The sequence below is a fragment of the Festucalex cinctus genome, chromosome 17 (assembly GCF_051991245.1).
Source record: "Festucalex cinctus isolate MCC-2025b chromosome 17, RoL_Fcin_1.0, whole genome shotgun sequence".
Lineage (NCBI taxonomy): Eukaryota > Metazoa > Chordata > Actinopteri > Syngnathiformes > Syngnathidae > Festucalex > Festucalex cinctus.
In genome coordinates, this window is record NC_135427.1 from 4147301 (window position 1) to 4166523 (window position 19223).

Consider the following 19223-nt stretch of genomic DNA (forward strand, 5'->3'; position numbering starts at 1 on the left):
CCCCAATGGGTCACGTCGAAAATTGACGGGAAATGTCGGGCACAAATGCATGTGTGGTACAACTTTCTGTATGTAGATATTGTTTGTAGATATGTATTATTTACTGTACACGTTGTTGACATGTGTATGTGTCATATGTTGATTCCTTTGTTGATGTTTTTTGGGAGAGTTTGCAGAGTTCAAGTGGATTCGTGGCAGCCGTCGGCATCGTTCATCTGTTTGTAATATGACAACTTTCATTGTAAATTATCTTGCGTGTTGGACTTTAAGAGAGAGAGAGAGTGAGAGAGTGAGAGGCTGTAAATACAATTTTGATGCAGAAAATGCACTATGACTTTTATTTTTATTCATGTACTTTTTGGTCCAAAATACAACTTTTTAGTGTTAAAAAAAATAAAAATAAAATTATTAAGCGGTCAAGAAAATGGATGGATGGATGGATGTTCCAATATGTAAAAATTGACTATTTAATTTAAAAAAAAAACAAAAAAAACAAACAACCTCTTTGCACATAAAATTTTCCTAAAAATAAACCTTTTTTTTTTTCTCTACTTGTTTTTTCCCTCACAAATGTAAAGCATCTTTTAAAAAATTCTCTAAAAATACAACTTTTGGGCATGAAAATACAGATTTGTAATACTCTCATCTTGAGAGAGATTTAAAGGAGAGAAAATCAAAACTTCCTCGTCTTCGAAACATGACGAGTTGCATGTGTGAAGCGTGTCAAGAGTTAACGTGCTGTTTGGCAGTCATCAGCACAATGTTCCTCCTCTTCGGCCTTCTTCTCCTCCTCTTCGTGGATGGTTCACACATGAGCCGCAGTCTCACATTTCAGCATCAAGTCCCCCATCACACACACACACACACATACTGGCCTCCAGGCCCACCCAAAACCCAAAATCTGCATACGTCACTTCTCTGCTCACTGTTGACGTGAGCAGCTGGCTAATGGTAGCTAATGCCATTTAAAAAAAATAAAAAATCTTACTATAAATAATGGTATTTTTGAATCTGACTGTACATCATGCCATTTTTAGTCTATCCATCATGTTTATTTTTTTATTTTTTAGTTTAGATCATGTCATTTTTCATTTTGCTATGCATTACAGGTCTCAAACCCCAGTCCTCGAGGGCCGCAGTCCTGCATGTTTTAGAGGTTTCTCTCCTCAAACACAGTTGAATCATAATGAGGATCATGATCAGGTTACTGCAGAGCTTGCTGATGAATCAGGTGTGCTTGGGGAGGGAAACCTCTAAAACATGCAAGACTGCGGCCCTCGAAGACTGGAGTTCGAGATGAGTACTATACATCATGTCTTTACATTGTCATTTTTTGGTATTTTTATACTTTTTTTTTCAGCATACATCATGCCATTTTTTCAAATTTTATGATAATTTTTTTTTTAGTCTTACTCTGCATCATGTTTTTTTTTTTTATCTTAGTATTAGGGTTTGACGATATCTCGATACGGCGATACATCGCGATATTTTCTCTCACGATGGGTTATCAATATGCCTATGCCAAGTATCGCAAAAGCCGCTGTAACGGCTCCATTGTTCCTTATTGCGCAATTACTTGGCGGGCCGCTAGAGGGAGCGCCTCAAAAGAGTGGCGGGGAAATGTGCGGCAGTTTTCAGCCGAAGAAGAACCAAGTAAACGAAACGCGGGCTGCATACAAGTTCGATGTGGATATATAGATAGTGTGGAACGGATACATTTCGGATTTTATCAAATGGAATACAGAAGAGACGGACTTGGGTGTATACAAGAACTGTCTCACAATAGTTACACTGGAAACATGACGAATATGACAGCCACGTAGAGCGGCATCATGCAGGACTAGACTTGCTAAAGGTAAGAGCTAATTCTCTCTCTCTCTCTCTGTTAATTTAATTCTCCAAGGGCAAAGTTAATCACGCACAGCATCTCTGTGTATATTTGCAATCGATTTCCAGCCGTAAAGCGTAGTTGTGAATGATGGTTTTCGCTACGTGGTTTCGTTAGGCGTCAGGGGCACGAGGTAATGTCTTGCTCGGTGAGTTTAAGCGGGGGGCAGTACGACACGAAAAACACACACGACGCTGTGATAGTTACAACATGAAATGGAGCTCAGCTCAAGCTCCCGAACTTCCAAACTACACTAGTGCAACAAGAAATGAGTAATGGCAAAGCTAACACACGAGAGCGGAGGCTCGCTAACAAAACGAAGGGAGAAAGGAACACATACAAATATAGCCAGACCACGACTGAAGACAACCAGGTAAAATAATAACCGGTCATTTCACTGAGAAAAAGAATTCCAACTTTGTAAGAGGAGTTCAGGGCTAAACTAATGCATTTGAGTCGTCACAACGAGTAGGTCTTGCCAGCGAGTCAACAACGGATGGACATCTATCTTTTTTTATTTTTTATTTTAAATAAAAACATGAGCTTACTTGTACTTGTGTAAGACATTTATCTGTCCAGCGAGTGACCCAGTTTTGCACAAGTTTCTATGAAAAATGCGTATTATATTGTCAATGTTAGTTTTTAAAAACATATTCTTCTACTTTTTGAAGCACACAATTTCTGAGCAATGTTAATATTGATTTAATATCTAAAATTTCATTTAAATTGAATTCAAAATTTATAAAATGAAACAGTTGACTATGTAACTGACTGGCATGTTGTATGACAGTCATGTTTAAGAAAGACATAAATTTGTTCACAAAAGTTCTCTGTTTAGAAGACATTTGTATTTGTTTAAAAAATGCACTAAATTACTCACTCTGAAGAAGACCAGTTTTAATGTTTTTTTCAGTGATGGTATAAAAAATAAACAATTTTGTCATTGAAAAAACATCAATTTATGTCTTGAGTAGATTTATCGTGATTATTGTGGACTTATTTCCTGACCAATATATCGATAATCGCAATCGAAAATGACAGACACATCTGAGACTTGAACTTCCTGTTTGGACTTGTGCGTCCGACCCAATAAGAGGTGCACACTTTTGTCAAATATGGTTTTACTTATCCAATGAAGAAGTTTCACATTCTCCATTTGCAGCCGTGCAAAGTCAATTCAAAATATTCACTTTGTTTGTTTCAAGATTGGACTTCAATTTCTCTGCAATTTTCAAACGCTTCCTTCCATCGTCCTTCTTCTCCGCTTCAATGCCGGTCCTGTCACTACCTGCCTCGCACATTGCTCAAGTGCTTCATTTCTATCATCTCCCTCCCCCAGTCTTAAAAGTGTGGACACTCCGGGGCGTCTCCCTCCTCCTTTGGCGCAGTCGCCCTTGGTGGTATAGAGGTGCTCCTCACACTCGCGGTCATGCTTGCCTTTGATTCATATTCAGAAAGGGCATATTTACATTTTGAAAAAGTGGGAGAAGCTTCCAGTGTGGAGCCAGAAGTGGAACATCTTCTGCTTCCAATTCGAAAAAGAGAGAAAAAAACATCTGGACTCACTTAAAGCTGTGCTCAGTGACTTCAACTTTGGAAAGTAAAAGCTCAGAAGGAAAACTGAAAATAGTGTCAGAGTAGTTTTTCTCTTAACACTCCACATAATAGTTTTTCTATTTCAATTATTAAATTCAGAACACTTATAACTAAGACAAAAATGAATAAAATTAGTTTCTCCACAAGACGTAGTGTATATATATTAGGGGTGTTAAAAAAATCGATTCGGAGATATATCGCGATACTACATCGCACGATTCTCAAATCGATTCAATAAAAAAAAATCGTTTTTTTTTTTTTTAAGAGCTCAGAATTGTTCATTCGGTAGTCTTACCGATTCAACGTCTTATCATCATTGCCTTTTTTTTGTTTTTTTGTGTGTGTGTGAATCGATTTTTAAACTTCCATTTTTAATGGAAAAATATTCAACAAAACGTCTGACTTCGGGTTAGGATTCACACCTTGAGCATGGAAGAATGTTATATGAACGGAACATTAAGCCTTAATATTTTATTTTAATGCTGTTCAAACATGAAACAGATTACAACCTCTATAAGACTGAAATTTCAGATAAATAAATAATACATTTTCATATAAATCTTACACTCTACAAGCTTACTGATTAGTATTTTCTAAATTTGAATGAAAAAAAATCGCAACAATCGACTTATAAATTCGTATCGGGATTAATCGGTATCGAATCGAATCGTGACCTGTGAATCGTGATACGAATTGTATCGTCAGGTACTAGGCAATTCACACCCCTAATATATATATATATATATATATATATTTTTAGAAACCAAAGTTTTATTTTTCAAGAAAAAGTTGTAATTTTTGTTTTGAAAAAAAAAAAAAAAAAGAGTCAAATAATTTTCAAGAAAAATTCCTCAAGAAACTAAAGTCGTAGCACCAAGATAAAAGTCGTGTTTTTTGCATAAAATGTTTTTTTCGGTATTTTTGGAGAAATAAGTTATATATTTTAACTTTTTTTTTTTTTTTTTAGAACAAAAGTCACCTTTTTTTCAGGAGAGAATTCCAGGTTTTTTGAGGAACAAAAGCCACATTTTTTTTTTTTTAATAATAAGTCAAGTTTTTCCAGAACAAAGAAAAGTATTTTTTGGAGAGGCGAATCATACTTTTTGAAATAGTTATGTATTTTGTGGAAGAAAAATATTTTTGAGGGAAAAAGTCACATTGTTTTTATTTTCGAGAACAGTCATATTTATCTAGATGAAAAGTCATCTTTTCAGAATAACAAAAAGCAGTATTTCTCAAATAATTTGTAGTCATATTCTTTAAGAAAAAAAAATACAATCCTATTTTATGTCATATTTTTTAGACAAGTGGATTTTTTTTTCCTAAAAACGTATTTGTAATATTATGACAATAAAATTATCTTTTAATATTTACTATTATTATTTTGTAGAATGAAGGTGTAAATGTACACGTGAGCGCCAACTTTATACATAGTGCCACCTATATACATTTTTCATACACGTGAAAATCTTTCAACATGAATTCCAGCCTGCAACTCAGATGTTTCTATGAATTACTCTTAAAGGTGCAGCATTTTTGTTGCGTAGGAAGCCACATCAGGGATGCTAAAGTTCAAAGGTCAGTCTGCCAGCTCCGCCCAGCCAGCTCAGGGAGGTTCTCACGAGTCATAATACTTATTTTGTGAAGAAAAAAGTTGTACTACAAGTAAATTAGTCACGACTGCTGCTTTGGACGCTCACCAACCACCTGCTACTGTTTTCTACTCAAACAAGTTGACATTTTTAACGTAATGTTGCAAACGTGTCGCGTATGAGTGTGAGACGTTTGCCACACGGGTGCAAAGTGTGAACGCAAATAGTTGAACGGAGGTTACCCGCATTCATGTGTCATTCGGCAAGCTGGCAACATTTTCTTTAAGACGCTTTGTTTATACGATGTTATATCGCGTAAGCGTGTTAGCCCAGCTCGTGCTAACAATATATGAGCCACTGACCTGAATATATGACTGGATAGCCGATAGAGCAAGACTTGAAGTTGCGAGGCCGCCATATTGCTCGTCTCACGAACTGTTTCTGGTCATACGATCCTATACATTTACAGCATCGAAATTGGAGAACGATTGACAGTATTTTGTCGAAACAGATTTGTTAAATTTGTTCAACATAAACAAGAAGCACGGTGGATGACTGGTTAGCACGTCCGCCTCCCAGTTCGGAGGAATCGGGTTTGAGTCCAAGCTTCGGCCTTCCTGGGTGGAATTTGCATGTTCTCCCCGTGCCTGCGTGGGTCTTCTCCGGGTACTCCGGTCTCCTCCCACATTCCAAATACATGCATGGCAGGTTAATTGGGCGCTTCGAATTGTCCCGAGGTGTGGTTGGTTGTCAGTCTATGTGTGCCCTGCGATTGGCTGGCACCTGTCCAGGGTGTACCCCGCCTACTGCCCAGAGCCAGCTGAGATAGGCTCCAGCACCCCCCGCGACCCTTGTGAGGAATAAATGGTCAAGAAAATGGATGGATGGATAAACAAGAAGTTTCAGACATTTTACAACGTGCCTTAAATACATGTGTAAATTTTATGCTTAATGACGTTTACTTTTTTTTTTTATTTAAACTTTAAATTAACTTGAAAGAATTGTGACTTCAACGGCTTGCATGGGCTATCGAGTCATATATTCAGATCAGTGGTAAGGACACAGTCTATAAGTTATTAGCTGCAAAATAAATGAGTGAAATGATGTACTTTGAATCATGTCATTATAAAACAGATGTATTTCTATCTATCTATTAGGGCTGCACGATATTGGAAAAACATGCGATATGCGATATACTTGCTGAACATAGCGATATCGATATTATTGCGATATTTAACATTTACCTAAAGAAATTACATTTTTATTACCTAATGAAAGAAAAACATTTTTCATGGGGCAAAATAGGCAACCTTCATGTAATCTTAGTTAATTAATTGTAATTATGTCTTGATAATTTTCAACTATTGAATGGCGATGCACATTTTAGTTAGCATCTGAGTGGTCAAATTCATATAAAAAGCATAAAATTCCATATAAAACTTATTGCCTGTGTTTGCGATATGCATATTGCAAGGGCCAATATCGCGATATCGATATTTTTTCGATATATTGTGCAGCCCTACTATCTATCTATCTATCTATCTATCAATAGTACAAGTAAATAGGTAAAGGTGACACTCCAAAGGCTGCAAAAAGTGCACGTTCACCCTATACTACTATCATCATCAACATCATCATCATCATCGGGTGCTCCGCCTTGCCCCTTCCCCCTTTCTTTTGTGGTCTTTTTTTTTTGGGTCTGCATACATTTTTCCTCATCCTAGCACACTCCCTTTGTGGATGTGGCAGGCCTGGGAAACACAACGCTGATGAGAGGCAGAGCACCTCCTCTTCGACTTGCAGACGTGGACACAGGAGGAGCAAAAGAAAAAAAAAAAAGAAGACAATAATTTAGGGAGGTAATGTGGGAAAGGAGGAGGGAAGAAAATCTTGCTGTTAATGTTTTACTGAATTGGTGTTAAGAGAGTCACAAGAACCTCCAAGTATGGATTGTGGCGCTGAAAGCTTCTTTACAACTAAGAAGAATAAAAAAAGAAGGATTTTCACAACTTTTTTTTAGTTCAAGTATGCATTTGTGAGGCAGCAAACAAGCTCGCACTGACTTTCCAACACTTACGAGCCAGCAGACATCTTTCAAGTGCCACGTGACACTCGCCTATTTCGGCAACGGGCTGCAGCCAATCATTAGCTGGCGTCCTAAAGCCCAACCCCCTCCCTACACTCTCCTAAAAAAAAAAAAAAAAAAAATGTGACGTGGAGGCCTTAAATCCGCTTTTATGCTTGGCAGCCGCCAGGAGACGTTTCGCTCCGAGTGTCACTTCTCCTTCTGAATGTGGAGTTTTCCTCTGTGTCACCCTGATAAAAACCGTGAGGAACACCTCCATATCTGCACACACGTGTGACATAGGCATGACCTTGTGGTGATGCTACCTAAAATCAGCACCGGTTGTAATTGCCTTTTCGTGCAAACTGCAGCTCCGATTCCTACCAGTGTCCCAACACCCCGTCACTGGAGAATTGTAATTCTGGTTAAAGCTTGGATAAATTGGAGAACTCTTAAAAATCTAAACAATTTCCAATGGCTTTTAAGACTTTTTTTTTTTTTTTTTTTTTTTTTTTTTTGGCCCATGAAGAACCTAATTTAGCTCCTGGCCCAGTTACACGTTAAAACCGAACGGTAAAGGGATCATGTGCCAAAAGGGCAAAAGTCTGAATCAGTAAACACACTTGGAAGAAGACCAAATCAGTTCAAAGCACAGTTCAGGTCTAGTGACAGTCCGATCCAAATGAACCACACAGGTTTGACGAATAAACAGCAGAAGTACAGGAAGCACAAAAACTGATGTGAGTTCTGCATGAATGCAGTTGCATGGCCGATAAAATTTTCCATTTGATCAAAATTTCCTCTAAAATGTAATCTGGTAGTCCAAATCTATGGACCACGTCTACAAATCCAGGTTGAGACCAGACAAAGGTCTCAAGGACCCTTAAGGGGTTGATCAGAAACTCTGCCTTTGCATTAACACCTTGCAATCTGTACATCTTCTGTAGTCAAGCATGCTTGAAACCATATCGTCAAGTCAGCATCCCATAAAGACAAATAGCCGGCACTCTGTGTTTCTATATGGAACAGCAGCCCAAATCTCCCGTATAGAACGGCAGGGAGTCGAGCTGTACATGTTCACGTCTTTTCCTGTGTCAAGCCACGTAAAAACATGATCTTTGCTACCAGGTTGCTGAATGCTACCCATTAGCGAGCGGGCCTCTTTATGGAGCACCACTGTATATCCCACAGGGGAAAAGTGATCTCAGCTCATTTTAAATCTGAAGCAATTACACAACAAAGGGCCAGAGGCTAAAATCAGCACTTTTTGTAACTAAGACCATGATGGTGGGAAAAGCTTCAATGCCAGTCAGGCCACATTGTTCTGGTCTGTAATGATGTCGGAGACAGGTGGACCAGAAGTCATGACAGGATTTAGAGATAGATGATCACTCGGTCCTTGCTAAAGTGACTAATGATCTTCTCCTAGCTATGGACTCCGACACCTTATCGATATCATTACTCGATCTTAGCGCTGCCTTGACACCTTGAACGTGTGTTGGTGTTAGCCTCAGCACTTTCCTGGTTTAGTTTAGTCAGAGAGGATGCACCGTCTTAACCCATGGCAATGCGACGCCTGAGCTTTATTACATGTGGAGTCCCGCAGGGGTCTGTACTAAGCCCTCTATTGTTTAGCATCGACACGACATGCTTCCTAGACATATTAAGACATACCATTGTACTGAGGACAAATAATCTTAATTTGGATTAATAAAATAAAATAAAACTCACTGACAGAAAATAACGACTCACTGACAACGACTCAACAATTTGATGACTTGCTCAAATTGCTTAATCTACCTCATCCAATAAGGTGCGAGGAAAAACTAAAAAAAAAATGTTATATAAGATTTACAACTGAGAACCATGTACAGGTTGTTGAGCGAGTATCGATCTCAAGATATTGGCCACAGCAAGGACAATGTTTTGCTCGGGACGGAGAGTCCAACAAACATCTGTTTTTTTCGCTGCTGGACACCTTTTCATGGCTCCGTCTTTGCAGACGTCTTACAGCCTTATGGGACTGGAATAGTCGTTAGGCAGAGGACAACGACAAAGCTTGGTAAACAGTGTTTGGAAGACTTTTCTACGTTTGGGAATCCAAACGGTGACAGTCTCACTCAGAGACAGAGATGATAAATTTGTCCCTCAATTGTTCTGCTCTTGGACCCTTAACTTTTACAGTATGAGAACAAAGTCCACACTTGAGTCCACAGTAGTGCAGCTTTTAGATACTTGGAAAACAAACCCTGAAGGTTTTTGACCATTGTACCCTTGACCCCCTTGATTTTGGAACAACCTTTTTGGACCTGGAAAAGGTACAAACTGATACCAATTAAGTACATTAAGGGACAGACATAGACTCCAACTGTACCTGCAAACATGTCAGAGGTATTTTGTGAAAATAGGACTTGGGACTCATAAGAGGAGATCTTGGTGCCTTTAGGGGTAGAACATCTTGTCACTGTGGTAGTACCCAGAGGTAGGTAATTCAGGTCCAGAAAGTAAAAACCCTGCCACAGTTTGGCTTTAGTCGAAGGAGGCTTTACTTGACCAATTGGTAAGTAACTTGTTTACCTGCTGGTTGATTAGATGCACCTGTGGCTAAAGCCAAACTGTGGCAGGGTTTTTACTTTCTGGACCTGGATTACCCACCTCTGGTAGTACCCTTGACACAGGTTTACTCCTACAATGTTTTGGACAGAAATAGACTCCAACTGTACCTTAAGACAACTTAAAACATGACAGAGATACAGTACCTTGTTATAACAGGACTTGGGCCTTCCTGGAGGCTTGGACCAGACACTGTTGACACTGAAGACTTCTACAATTTGCTGACTTTGACCTGGACCATTTTGGACCTGGATAATGTACAAACTGTAAGCTTTGGGATCTCAAATACTGTGGAGGACAGAAATTGACACCCTTTAGGACTCGGGACATACCAGGTACTCTGGTCGAAACTTTGACAAGATGACCTGGACTTTGCGGAACATACCTGTACCTGTAAAATGGTCCAGAACAGTTACTTTGGAGAAAAAAAAAAAGAAAACCCTTATCCTGATAATGAAGAAAATGGTACTGAAGGGGAAACCAAGACCAGATGACTTGGCAGTTGTTGTTTGGGTAGCATCCTGAAGGAATTTCTTTTGTGGGGACATACATGTACCTTTTTGGTCTCGGAAGATATCTTCAAACCTTTATTTAAATCTCAATCGGTCATTGAGTGAAAGCCTTAATTTTCACTGATGTCGTGAGAGACCTTGGAAAAATTTAAGTGCCTTCAGTGACAGAAATGAACTCGGCCGAATAGGATTGTTTTTGTACTGGATAGATAGGAGCGAAAAAAAAGACTGATGTTAACCTGTTGACTTCTCCCCCAACATAACACTGGATTGCATGATTATGTTTTCAATCTCTTTTTTTTTTTTTTTTTTTTAAATCAAAACTCAAAGGGGAATCCTTCACCAGCTTGTGTGAGGAGATTTTACTTCCTCGCCGCTCTTGTAGAGAACTCATCCCAGCACGGGAAGAATAACAGAAGACTGGACGAGGAGCGCTTGCAGCGGTTCAGTGTGTGAAGCCAAGAGCCAAACCCAGTGGCCTTTCTTTTTTTTTTTCTCTCCAGTGAACGCTGCAACCCTCTAATTTGACTTTTATTTTTGGAACGAGTTTATTGAAGTCTCCCTTTCACTTCAAAATACGCAGAACTCACTCATACTTGCTGGCACACTTCTATGATCATTCACAAATGAGAATTTGAGCATTTTAGTGCCAGTATTAAAAAAAACATTTTTATGTTTTATTGTACCTAATATTTCATGACCTAAAAGTTGGACCATGCTCAGGTTGGACTCTATTTGGGTTATTTATATAAATGATATTTTCACACATGCGAGACGTGCTCACCTCTGTCCCAAAAAAAACCTGCTTTCAGGATGCGTCCAGGTGCACAGATGCCGTAACCACCCTGGAAGATGAATAAATTACAGCCCTTTATTTTAATGATAGCATGCACTTGCTAAGCTAGGCTAATAACAGGAAGTGCAGGCAGTGTTTATAACGTAATGCTTAAATGGGACTAGAAGTCATTTATTGAATAGAACATTATTTATGAGAGGGTCTCTCAATAAGCAAGCAATGTTAGCTGACACTATGTTGCTGGCTATTTGCTAGCAGGCATGAAAATCAAGTAGATTTGAAAAATAGTCAATAAAGTGGTTGGAGTTTCTTGGTTGGAATTTCCTTACACTAAAAAAACAAACAAAAAAATCAACAAAAAAAACAGTGAGCATATTCACCAATTATTTATTTATTTTTTGGATCAGTTAACATTATTGAGTTAGTATTGGATTAAGTCTGGTTCTGTGACTCCTCTAGAATCCTCAAATATTGGTTTCATTTATTTAGAAATTGCATTGTATTTTTTTCAAAAACCAGTCAGTTAAATTATGTTTGTAAATATAAATATAAATATAAATATAAAATACTATAAAAAAATTGTAATGTCATTTTTATTTTTACTTCATTAATATTAATTAATTCTTTCACATACACATTTTTACTTTTTTTGTTTGTTTTGTTTGTTAACCTAATCTATAAATTTCCCACCCCTAGTATCGAGTGCGACACACTTCCTGCTTGTGCACTGGGTTGGGCTTCAAGTAAACAGATCGGGAAGCGATGGCGAGATGTAGTCAGCGGCCTTCTGCTCAAGGCTCAGCTTGCACCGCACAGCAACATGTGAAAAACGTTAGCGCTGCTTATGCAGGGTGACCAGGGAGGAGAGCATACATTTCTGCTCCTCCTCCTCCTCCTCGAGTTGCTTTTCCAACATGTGGCGGGCACCAGGATTCCTCATCATACGTGGAAAAACAAAAGTCGAGAGAATTCTGCAAATGGACGACAATTAAAGACAAACTAGTAGCAAAAAAAAAAGAAAGGGAAAGACAAAAAAATGCGCGCAATAGGAAGTGCTATCAGCTTGATGATCTGGGAGTGTTTACTTGGAGAGAAACGACATTCTCTGCAGGGACTGCAGCAAAAAGTGAAAGACTTTGATGGTTTGCACTGACAGAAAAAGGGAAAAAGTCATTTTTGTTGCTTGGATGTTTCGGGGCGGGCGAGGAGACCACATTGCATTCTTATTCATTGAGGTCACCTTTTTTTTTTCTTCTTCTTCTCCTCCTCCTCAACTGCTCAGCAAAGTGGAGCTGCAGATCAGCTTTCTTCTTCTTCTACTGCACATGCTCACAAGTTGTTGTTGCTCTCTGCAAAAAAAAAAAAAAAATCACCCAATACGGTCATCTCAAAACCTCACTGGGTAGACTGATTAGGTCCAATTCATGTTCATAATTACTATTCAGGCAATGTTAATATTTAACAGTCATTGTAGTGTCTAACCAGAATTTAACCACTGGAAAAACATAAAAAATAAAAACCTATATAAATATATATGATAATAATATGATATGCTATTAAATTACTTATATGCATCTAAAAAATTATTTAAAAAAAAAGGGCAAATCTACCAATTAATTTTCTCTAGGAGAATTAAATATGTAAAAACAAAAAAAGCAATAATAATAATAAAATAAAATACAAATAAAATACCGCAAGAGAAAAAATTTAATAATAACACCCAATCAATAGGAATTTTCCCGAATTTGGCCTGTGCCAATTCAAACATTTGGCAAAAAAAACAAACAAACAAACAGATAATTGATTAACTGATTATTTAAAACAGATAAAATGGAACCTTTTGGAACCTTTTTATAAGAAGAAAAATATGTATTAGACTTAGACTTAGACTTGACTTTATTGATCCCTTTGGGATGGCTCCCTCTGGGAAATTTACATTTCCAGCAGCAATAAGAACAGATAATAAAATAACAAATAATTAAATCAATCAATAAATAAGGTTATTACACCAGAGATTGAATTAATAATAATAATAATAATAATAAAATAAAAATTCAATCAATAAATAAGGTTATTACACCGGAGATTAAAATAAATACAGTACAGTACAGTAAAGTGCCAGGCAGAGCATTTGATTATTTTTACAATATGTTGTCCTTCAGTATTTCTTTAACTTTACAACAAAGAGGACGCATACCTGGCCCGAGTGATCAACTATAAAACCAGACAGTTCACACAGGTCACTAATGACTTCCTGTCTTGCCAGGTCCAAAAACATGGCTGCATTTTATTGTCACGTGACCACCTGCAAAAACAATAGCACATACAAACATATCACACGTTTACATGGTGCAGGATAAAGTGGGGCCGAGGCTGCTGTGCCGAGCATTTCTCATCACATGTGGCATGCAGATGATCAGCGCTTACTGTGGAATCAGACCCACAAAATGGAGTCAAGTCAATCGAGCACAAAGCTCTTTGTGGAACTTTTACAGAACAACAGTTCTGATATTAAAGGTGCATCGCTAGAAATTGCAGTCAATGCACCAGTAAAAAGTTTCCTTTCTTAAGTTTTTAAACATGAACATATGAGGCCTCGTTTTGACAGTTCATTTGAAGAAAACTGAAAATTCCTTCCCAGGAAAGCAACAGTGAATGCACCAGTTACGTGTGCCATGTCACTATTGTAGGGTAGACGCCCTTTGACCTCTAAGTGGAAGTTTTTGATCAACAGGTGTGTCCCAAAACTTTTGTCCACACATAAGTCACAGCATTTTTGTCCCTGCAGCTGAGAGGGGAGGATGAGTCATCTACTTTTTCCATTTCCAGCCTCTCTCGCTCTCTCTTTCTCTCTCTCAGTTTGAATTTACCTTCATTTTAAACTTCTCGCTCTTCCATAATTCTCTCTCTCCCTCTCTCTCTCTTTTTCTGTTGTCCATCTTTGCCACCTCCTACTTCCAGTGAGGATGGTAACGACAATTCCAGACGAGATCTGGAAGCTTCCAGCCGCTTTCACCTCCATTTTTAACAGCTAAACTCTTGGATTCGTTTTTTTTGGGGCGGGTTAACAGTTCACAACTAATGTCCAAAATTCAATCAAGAGGACATTTGCAACACAAGAATACTTACAAAGTGAATAAACAAGTTCAAGTAAGAGAATATTGAGGGTTAAAAGTATGAGCACATAACAGCAGCTCCGTTGAATGCAGCTGACTAACTTTACCAGATGTTGAGAAGGAAGAATCATCCCCAAAAAAAGAAGACGACAGAGCATGAGAGTCAAATGGAAAAACCAAAAAAATGAGGATTCCTCCCTTGGAATGGATCAGTGAACGCACCAGTAAAAAAAAAAAAAAATTGTCATTAAACTATGAGACCAGTTTACAGAAAACTGAATAGTCCTCCACTAGAAAGATCCAGTGAATGCACCACATCATTTTTTTTTTGACAGTTGTGAAAGTCATGAAAACGTGTGATGAATTTGAAGAGTACTGAGGATTCCTCTAAAAAGAAGAATCAGTGAATGCACCAATAAAAACCTGCCATGTCACTTTTGTAAGGTTTCTAAAAAGTCATGAAAATACAGACCAATTGGCAAAAAAAAGTGAAAATTAATTGATTAGCGCCACTGAACACACCACAGCACTTTTAAGACAATTTGAAGAAAAGCAAATGTTAGTGAATGCACCAACAAAAAGTCTGCCATGTCACTTACAATCTTAGGATTCCGCTAATAGAAGGCGACATTGAATGCGCCAGTTAAAGCATGCAATGGGACTTTTCAAACTTTTTGGAAGTTTCTAAAAGTAATCAAAAAAAAATTGAAGGTTATGAATAAACTGAGGATTGTTACACTAGAAAATGTCTGCAAATGCACCAGTAAAACGTTTTAGAAGTTTCTAAATGTCGTGAAAATATGAAGGCAATTTAAAGAAAATTGAGGATTCCTCCATTAGAAGGTGTCATTGAACGCACCAGTAAAAGCGCACAATGCGACTTATTTATTTATTTATTTTTAACTAATTTGCTCCCAACAACGTATAAACACGTCCTATCTTTAATATTTCCATGGTCCCAAAAACGTATTTATACGTTTTTGATGTTTTTTATGCTAAAGCATACAGAAGGCTTAGACGCAGCCTCTGACCTGAAAAGGTCGCTTAAAGCAATGATAGTTATTACAAACAATGGCCAGCAGGTGGCAGCAGAGTGTTTTCCCTAGTGTTTTTAACAGGTTTATGAATAATGATAAAACTTCGCTATGTTCTAATGCTAATTGCTGCAAAACGGAAACAGGTACAAATATACTGGGGGGGGGGGTTTCCTGATGAAAGAAGAGACTCGAATCTTTCTTTTGGTAGGTTCCATGTTTTTATAGCAATAGAACACAATGTTCTGTGGGCCTTGCAAAATCAGTCAAAATCCAAACCGGGAGCGAAAGGGGGTTGCTTCAGTGAAAATGGCTGGGAGTGAATGAGTTAAGGTTGTAAAAGTAATCACACGTAATCGAATAGTTGTAAAAACAGACAAAGAAAGTGAGGATTCCAGAGAGTGTCAGTGGACGCACCAGTAAGTGTGTCGTGTCACTTTTTTTCAAGTTTCAAAAAGTCCTGAAAATATGAGACCAGTTTGGATTACTGAGGATTTGTGATCACACCACTTTTATTTGAATGTTCTAAAATCCTTGAAAATATGAGGTGAGCGTAGAGGTAAATGAGAATTCCTCCCTTAGAGATAACCATTGAGCGCACCATTAAAAGTATGCCGTGTCACATTTTTTTAAAGGTTCTAAAAGGTTGGGAGAAAATGTTCAACATTCCCGTTTAAGGGGAAATCTGACACCCTGGATCCCACCCACTCCTTCCACTCCACGCCGCTCGATCACGGCCCACTTTCAAGCCAAACGATCAATAAGTTGTGTTGGCAAACAATCATTTTAAGCTCAACAATACTTCCAAGTCACTTTTAAGCCGCCCGGTGTGGCTGCTTTTGAGCAGCCTGCCAGCCAACTTGCATATTATCTCAAAAGTCCAGGGAAGGATTCAGTCAGATTTTCCATCTGGGCTGTCTGACTGGATGTCTGCGGCGCTGGTGGAGGTGGGGAAGAGGGAGGGAAGGAAGGATGGGAGAGCACGAAAGGGAGAGAGAGAGAGAGAGGGGATGGACGTGATGGGGGCTGGGATGGAGGACGCAGCCAGACGGTAAAAGAAAACCAGACCGAGACGTCGTGAGAAAAAAAAAAAAAAAGGCCTCAAAAGAGGCAATCGACAACTGCTCAAAGTTCACACGATGAAGCTGTGCTTGACGAGTTTGGTGTGTAAGAACCTCATCAAAACAGCTCTGTGGTCGAAACGGTTCAAGCTGTAAATTTTGGCAACGGCGCCACATTTTCTTAACTTCCTGTTAGTGGAATGTGACCCAATACTTTTGTTTGTCCGCTCCCGATGCCTGTTAAGGCACAAAATGAGAAGCCTGAGTGCAAATGGTGACTTCTAGCCAAGACAAGGGATAACTAGGGCCTAGAAGCAAGAGTCACACTTTAGTCACTTTGTGCTAAAACTGAGAATTCCTACCCGAGAAAACATCATGAACGCACCAGTAAAAGCTGCCATGTCACTTTTATTTACAGGTTCGGAAAGTCATGGAAATATGAGGCAAGTCTGGAGAAAATTCAGAATTCTTCCAATAGAAATGGTCAGTAAAAGCTTGCTATGCTGTTTTTTTTTTTTTTTAATAAGTTTCCAAAGCTCAGGAAAGCTGAGGATTCCTCACATAGGAAGGGTCCGTGAACGTAGCATTTGACTTTTGAAAAACGTTCTATATGTCATTAAATCAGAGGAGCATTTTGAAAAAAAACCTTCAGATTTCAGTGTAAACCACGAAGAAACAATGATTGAAATGAGATATTAAATGTATACATTTGAATGTTGACAATAATAATAACTGTCCCTTGGGAGTGTAATTAGTGTGTATGAAGGCAAGTGAGGAATGGGGGGGAGTCTTAGTGCAAAGCTACAAGTAGGAACACGTGCACGCTGCAGCTCACAGGCTTGCTGGGAATGTAAAGTTCGCTCTTTTTCTGGCACCCGGCGACAGCGAGGAACTTTTGAAACTGCTACGTGAAGTCATTTGTCACTTTAAATATTGCTGATTGCATTGAGAAGTTCAAGTCTATGCGTTCTATTTTCATAGGCAGCGCATCTGGGGTCAGGGGGGGGGGCACAAACGACGGTGGGTCCTGATTTTCGGTCTGAGCGGAAGCTTTCCTGCACATATTTGTAGATTCACCTGACAGAGTGACAATTTTGGTGAGGGAATGTTGATCCAAATTCATGCCTGCTCAGAGCACGTCTAAGTAATGGCGTAAGGAAGACAACTGGTGTTGCGTGATTTTGGCGAATTTGAATATATGTCGAATAAAGGTTCCAAATTGATGGTTTCATTTCGGACAACCCTAATTTCAAACTTTTTTTTTTTTTTTTTTTTTGCCTCCACAGTGAGAGGGATGGCTGGTCTTCATCCATCTCACTGTGGTTGAACTCCTCCTGGGTGCCTTTCCTTACAGGGTACTTCTGTGCCCCGCCATGTTGCGGTTTTCATGTGTCTGTTGGGTTTTGGGTGCGTCTGTGGGTACGATCATGGGGCTCACCTTTTCATTGTATTAAGGATGTCCTGCACTTTGAGTTGCATTTTGAATGTATGAAAGGTGCTATATAAATAAAGTTGATTGATTGATTGATTGATTGATTGATCGAAAAGAATTGGCATTGACGATTGTTTGGAAACAGAATGTAAAAAGGAACTGGAATCGGAGCTGAAATCATTCAAATTGAAACAATTCATTGAATTATTTCAACTCAACAGGTATCAGTATCATTTCCATTTTCTCCCACAGGTGGACAAGGAGAAATATTTGTGGACCAAGATAAGATATTTTTGTCCTCCATCTGCTTTCTTGTCACAGCGTTCGCTTTCGGTCCCTGGCGCTCACCTGAGCTGGCTGCAGCCGACCCATCCTGTTGCCTGAGATCGACTGGAATATTCTGCAGGTCTGAATGAGCTTAAGCGGTTCCGCCCAAAAGGGGTTAAAAAAAAAAGAAAAAAGAAAAAAAAATCCCACAAAACGATCTGTTAGAGCAAAGCAGTGAGACTCCATTCTGGGGCGGCGCACAGCAGAAAATTACAAGTTCTATTTAAACACAGAGCTCCAGTTCACTCGTGGAACTTTTTCACCGACACGCCAATGTCATGCGTCTAGCACAATCTAACTAGTATTACGACTAGTACTACTAATACTATCATTGTATTCAGGTCAGTACTATTGCTACCACTACTACTCAAGACTCATTACTTCCTTTCAGTTTTAACTATCACTACCACTGAAACTCCCAGTACAGTCCAACCACAACTAGTACTACAGCCACCACCACTACTACAACTATTACTCCAACTACATTTATCATCAATGCTGCAACTATGTCTACTATTCTATGACAACTACTACAACTCCCAGTACAGTACTACCAACAATGCTGCCCTGTACTACTGTTAGCTAATGCTCTTGATCCAATCACTATCAGTACTATGACCACAGCTAGTAACACTACTACTTTTATCAAGTACTGCTGCTATCAGAACCATGACAACCACTATTATTATTATTAATATTAATATTATTATTATTATTATTATTATTATTATTATTAGGATTATTAGGATTGGCTGTCATGACTGGGTCACGCCAGGGTTAAGTTTGGGTCATGACCGTGAGGTCAAGTGTCTGTTTTGAACTGATGTAATCGGCATCTAGTTTCAACTGGTTTTAAGATATGTGATGTCAGGAGCTAAGTGGGGTCAAGAACCTTTAATCTCTTTACTTGGTCAACAGCCAATCCGATCAATTCACTGTCTACTTAAGACAAACTGAGAAGTGTGCGTTTGTCAGATTATTGCCTCTGTTCCTCTGTGCATCTCCACAGCCCAAGGGGGCTTGGCGTCTCGTGATTCTCCATGCATTCTCGTTTTTTTTTTTGGTTTTTTTTCGTTTAGTCAATTTGTGTAAATAAAGAGTTAAAACCTTATTTGCATCTGCGCTTTGGGATCCAACCTCTAGCACATGACACTACCTAATGCAGCGAATGCTACTAGTACTACTGCTCCG

General features: G+C 38.7%; 1 protein-coding gene across 3 annotated transcripts in view; it reads left to right on the forward strand.

Annotated features, from left to right (window-relative positions):
* Positions 1–1689: 1689 nt before the first annotated feature.
* The window catches only part of col1a1b (collagen, type I, alpha 1b), a 33588-nt gene continuing 16054 nt past the window's right edge, over positions 1690–19223 (forward strand). The window contains exons 1-3 of one of the 3 annotated variants that reach the window (XM_077502132.1): positions 1690–1855; positions 16692–16756; positions 18027–18111. The gene's annotated coding sequence lies outside the window, so the exon portion shown is untranslated. The remainder of the gene's footprint in view (positions 1856–16691; positions 16757–18026; positions 18112–19223) is intronic. The other 2 variants (XM_077502133.1, XM_077502134.1) reach the window with 2 other exon arrangements.